The following is a 6,253-nucleotide window of genomic DNA, read 5'->3' as shown; positions in this document are numbered from 1 at the left end:
TGTAAATGTGCACAGAATTTTACTTTCATTGTGTGAACGTATTACCTAAACTGGGGAAAGTACGACATGTGTTTGATTTGACTGCATGTTTTGTATTATTTCAGCATGCCAGGGAGGACAGTGTCACATTCAAACATAATACATATTAGACTGCCATAGTTTTGCGAGAAAAGCCGTAAGAATCAGAGCAGCTGTGAAGGCCACAACCAGTGAGGACTGTAAAAGCTGTTTTGGACTAATCCCATCACGTACAGTTGACAAGGCAGTCCCGTTCTGATGAAGTTCTTAAAGTCCTGTTGATGTTTGGGTCCCAATACCTTCATTAGCAGGGAGTATATGCCCCTGCCTTCATCCCTTCTTCCCAGCCAGGGTCAAACCCAATTTCTACTCCTCGTATTACGACACATTCTGCCGTTCCTCTAACGTCTAAGACAGACACTGTTACAGCAAATGTTGCATAATTACATCATGTATAAAATGCTTTGTAATGTGAACATAGATAATCATTTGCTTGCACCAGCTTGACATAAAACAAACACATTACTCCATAACTCTACATAATACTAACAATTTCATTATAGCTGCACACAATAACAAAATGCTTAATAAATACAAAGCTAGACAACTCAGAAATTTCAATATGTGTAAATAGCAGCTTTACAAGAATATCAACTTTTAGACTCAACAACGTAAATGAGCCATCGGTTTTGAATATGGACCTTTGCAGCACTGGCGCAGACTTACACAGTAAGTGCATCACATAATAGGGCAAACAAGAAAGTTGTCAGTTCCAGACACACACACACTTGGAATGCCGGTGCACATGTACACGACAGGTGTTCCGTGTAATATCAGGTTAGTGACAATCCCAGACCTTCGTACCAGTTATAGATTGCCTGTCTAACAGCTTCCACGGGCAACAAAAATTTGATTTTCAATATTTTGCATAAATATTGGCAGAATTTAAAAATTTTAAATTCTGACATAATCCAGGGCTTAATAAACTTAAGTTTAAATTTTAGCACAGTAAGGCAAGGACTACAGTTAGAAACTGTGTGTCTGTCTCAAAGCAGCGTCACCTCAACTTTATTCATCAAGTATTTCAAAACGAGGGCACTTAGTGACTTCAGATGTACTTTGCCCATTGTTTCTAATGCTAATTCACTGACATTCCTCACAAAATTAGGAAAAGAAAAAGGTTTATCACTTACTACATTTTCACTGTTCATGCAATAAAACTTTGGCACCAGCCAAAACATTTTAATTTACTACTTCTTTACTACCAACTCAATCTGCAACACAGTTTGCAGACGGTATCCACATATACCACTGAATATACCTTCAATATCATAGTTTGACAATTCAGAAGATATGACATCATAAACGTTGAGATGTAAGAAAAACTTGCTCCTCCTTAAAGTGGAATGTAAATTATCCAGACCATATTCATGCAGTATTTCACAATAAGAGAACATAGCAGCTTCCAACAAACTCTCTTGTAACATGCTTAACACCAAATATTTAATACATTAACTCACTTGTAAGGTAATCAATATTATGAAAAGGGTAATTACTACTCGGAAGTGCTGAGTAACTGGGTGAGGTAATGAGGGATAGCAGGGTAGGGGTGGGAGTGGTGGATGGGAAAGTGCTGCTGGGGAACATGCAGGAATGAGATAGGGAGGATGTAGAGCAACTTTGATTTTGCCTGACAGTTTGTAAAGTAATCATACATTTGAAGCTGTTTTATATGTGGGAGCAATAGTACTACCTATTTATTTCACACATTCTTTTATTTTTTTAACGTCAATGCTGATAGCTAACTGTTCTGTTATGAGTACGTCTACCATCTAACAACACCCTGAAAAACTGTAAACATGTCTGACCAAAAACTTTTGCAGCACAATAAGAACTTTGTGTCTTTTTCCCTTTTGGAATTAAAAATTGTAATTCCTATCCATTTAGAAGCTCTTGACTCATAACTTGTATACAGACAAAATGTTGTCAGATTGTTACTACAAATCCTCCCATCATAAATACTACATAAAGAAGAATGTGTGGCGAACCTTTCGTCTGACGTCTTCCCTCTCACCTGCTCACAGAATCGTGCAGCTGAACCCCATGTCGGACCCTACCATAGTGGACGTCGTGCAGCGACATGGCAAGACTCCCGCCCAGGTGCTGCTGCGCCACCGCGTGCAGCAAGGGATAGTTGTTATCCCGAAGAGTGTCAACCCAGAGCATATCCGACAGAACTTTGATGTAAGTACACACGCTGGGTCATTGTTTCATTAGTGATACAAATAACAATTTTTGTATAAAAAGCTGAGTTGTGTTCACCTGTTTCCCTCAGTATTAACAATTATTACCCTTATTTTGTTATTTATTTCCATTTGTGTAATATAAATGACACAGTCCACACAAGAACAAAGGTTGTGGGGTGACCTGACAATACTGATTGACTTAATTATGACAAAATTCTCTTTGGTAACATACTTAAGTAGTAAAATACTCCGCAATTTGGATTTCTGGACAAAGACTTATCAGGAGGATGTTGTCACTGGGAAAGAAAGACTGGCATTAGAGAAGTCAAGAGCAGGTAAATGAAGCAGGCAAATGAGAGAAAATGAAAAATGGTAGGTTTAAGAGAGGTATTAGTGAAATGAGAAATTATTGAAGTGCAGTGGCTGGAGGAACAAGATTTCTGGGTAGGTAAGGACACAAAATCAAACTCGTATTACACAGACGTGGGTCTAATAGTGAATAAGAGAATATGAATGTGGATGAGCTGCTATGAACCACATGATGTATGCATTATTGTAGTCAAGATAGATGCATAACCAACACAAAACATAGTAACGTAAGTTTATATCCCTACTACATCTGCAGATGATTGAGAGATTGAAATAATGCATGATGAGACAAAAGAAATTACTCATATAGTCAAGGGAGACAAAACTAATGAGCACGTGATAAAGTGAAGTGAGCTGAAATCTGCAACTGAAATTAAAATTAATTTTCTTATAGATGGCAAAGGACATGAAAGAGGAACTGAATGGAATGGGTAGTGTTTTGAAGATAGGTTATAAGATGAGCATCAAAAAATCAAAATAAGATTAATGGAATGTAGTTGAATTAAATCAGTAATTATGAAAGTGAATTTAAAAATGCTGGTAAGCATCATAAGCAATACACGTCCAGATGGTACTGAATCCTTTTCTGTACCTCATGATGTATTTTGGGCATCAGATAATCAGATAACCTGATGAAAAATAATAAAGAGAACTGCAAATAATGATATTACACAAGAAATGAGATCTCAATTGAAAAAAATTGTGCACGATTTTGGAAAACATAAGTACATACCATCCACGACGATTACATTCATTGACAAGGACACTGAATAATATTTGTGCAAAGGTCAAGCAAAACATGTGCTGTCGTATACAAAAAATAGACCTAATCAGCAGCTGATTACAGTTATAGTGTCAGATCACCACTAACAATGTCATAATGTAAGCTTGTATGGCTAGAGGGCAGCACTCCTGAAGACGTGTACAACAGAAATATTAATATCAAATAACAACAACTCAGTCAGCACTAATGTGCAAGAATGTCATTTGTAAAGTACAGTACAATAGTACAAGAAATACTATTTACAACACCATCATACAGAACCACATTCGATGTGATTTGTTCATAGTTTCAGCTGAGTGCATCACACTTAATGCAATGTTAATTAAAATAATTATTTTTCGATAAAACAAAATTAATTAAAATAATTAATTTGTTTTTACTAGCACAACTGTGAAAGAGGTTCAACAGTAAAACACAGTGCAACAGTATAGGTTTCATCAAACAAAAATACTGTTAATGTCATCTTTGCATTTGCAAATATGACTTATGAAAAACAATTCACTAACAAAATTACATATGGTCATTAAGAATTCCATAAAAGATACAAAGTTGAACAAAAGATTGGCCAGATTGGGTTTTCTTTCTTTCTTTCTTTCCTTTTTTTTTTTTTTTTTTTACCCGCAAGTAGATCATTGAAAAAATCAAAGAAACACCAATGACCACTTGACATCTGCTCATTTTTTATAAGTCCTGGGTCACCTTGATAACTCACATATATTTCAATTTCTTTGAAAATGTCCAGCACCATTCTTTTAATACCAACAGGCAAAACGGACATGTCACCTTCAATGTTTGTAACCTGATATCAGTTCTCCTTCAAATGATATCCCAATGCACATCCACTACTTACAAACTGCATCCATGTTCATGAAATAGTTCTAAGCCTTGTTGCACCAATTTAACCAGTTTATTTTTCATTCAAAACCCCATCATAATGTTATATTTGCACAAATATAACATTTTCAGTTCTCTTTATTGTTTGTCACCAGATCATCTGATGATGGTCTATGCCGGAAGCGTGTTATGAAATTTTTTTTTGTCATCAGTCTACTGACTGGTTTGATGCGGCCTGCCGCGAATTCCTTTCCTGTGCCAACCTCTTCATCTCAGAGTAGCACTTGCAACCTACGTCCTCAATTATTTGCTTGACGTATTCCAATCTCTGTCTTCCTCTACAGTTTTTGCCCTCTACAGCTCCCTCTAGTACCATGGAAGTCATTCCCTCATGTCTTAGCAGATGTCCTATCATCCTGTCCCTTCTCCTTATCACTGTTTTCCACATATTCCTTTCCTCTCCGATTCTTCGTAAAACCTCCTCATCCCTTACCTTATCAGTCCACCTAATTTTCAACATTCATCTATAGCACCACATCTCAAATGCTTCGATTCTCTTCTGTTCCAGTTTTCCCACAGTCCATGTTTCACTACCATACAATGCTGTACTCCAGACGTACATCCTCAGAAATTTCTTCCTCAAATTAAGACCGGTATTTGATATTAGTAGACTTCTCTTGGCCAGAAAAGCCTTTTTTGCCATAGCGAGTCTGCTTTTGATGTCCTCCTTGCTCCGTCCATCACTGGTTATTTTACTGCCTAGGTAGCAGAATTCCTTAACTTCATTCACTTCATGACCATCAATCCTGATGTTAAGTTTCTCGCTGTTCTCATTTCTGCTACTTCTCATTACCTTCGTCTTTCTCCGATTTACTCTCAAACTATACTGTGTACTCATTAAACCGTTCATTCCGTTCAGCAGATCATTGAATTCTTCTTCACTTTCACTCAGGATAGCAATGTCATCAGCGAATCGTATCATTGATATCGTTTCACCTTGTATTTTAATTCCACACCTGAACCTTTCTTTTATTTCCATCATTGCTTCCTCGATGTACAGATTGAAGAGTAGGGGCGAAAGGCTACAGCCTTGTCTTACACCCTTATTAATATGAGCACTTCATTCTTGATCGTCCACTCTTATTATTCCCTCTTGGTTGTTGTACATATTGTATATGACCCGTCTCTCCCTATAGCTTTCCCCTACTTTTTTCAGAATCTCGAACAGCTTGCACCATTTTATATTGTCGAACGCTTTTTCCAGGTCGACAAATCCTATGAACGCGTCTTGATTTTTCTTTAGCCTTGCTTCCATTATTAGCGGTAACGTCAGAATTGCCTCTCTCGTGCCTTTACTTTTCCTAAAGCCAAACTGATCGTCACCTAGTGCATTCTCAATTTTCTTTTCCATTCTTCTGTATATTATTCTTGTAAGCAGCTTCGATGCATGAGCTGTTAAGCTGATTGTGCGATAATTCTCGCACTTGTCAGCTCTTGCCATCTTCGGAATTGTGTGGATGATACTTTTCCGAAAGTCAGATGGTATGTCGCCAGACTCATATATTCTACACACCAACGTGAATAGTCGTTTTGTTGCCACTTCCCCTAATGATTTTAGAAATTCTGATGGAATGTTATCTATCCCTTCTCTCTTATTTGACCGTAAGTTCTCCAAAGCTCTTTTAAATTCCGATTCTAATACTGGATCCCCTATCTCTTCTAAATCGACTCCTGTTTCTTCTTCTATCACATCAGACAAATCTTCACCCTCATAGAGGCTTTCAATGTATTCTTTCCACCTATCTGCTCTCTCCTCTGCATTTAACAGTGGAATTCCTGTTGCACTCTTAATGTTACCACTGTTGCTTTTAATGTCACCAAAGGTTGTTTTGACTTTCCTGTATGCAGAGTCTGTCCTTCTGACAATCATATCTTTTTCGATGTCTTGACATTTTCCTGCAGCCATTTCATCTTAGCTTCCCTGCACTTCCTATACATTTCA

Source organism: Schistocerca gregaria, chromosome 10 (assembly GCF_023897955.1).
Source record: "Schistocerca gregaria isolate iqSchGreg1 chromosome 10, iqSchGreg1.2, whole genome shotgun sequence".
NCBI lineage: Eukaryota > Metazoa > Arthropoda > Insecta > Orthoptera > Acrididae > Schistocerca > Schistocerca gregaria.
Note: the sequence above shows the minus strand (reverse complement) of the source record.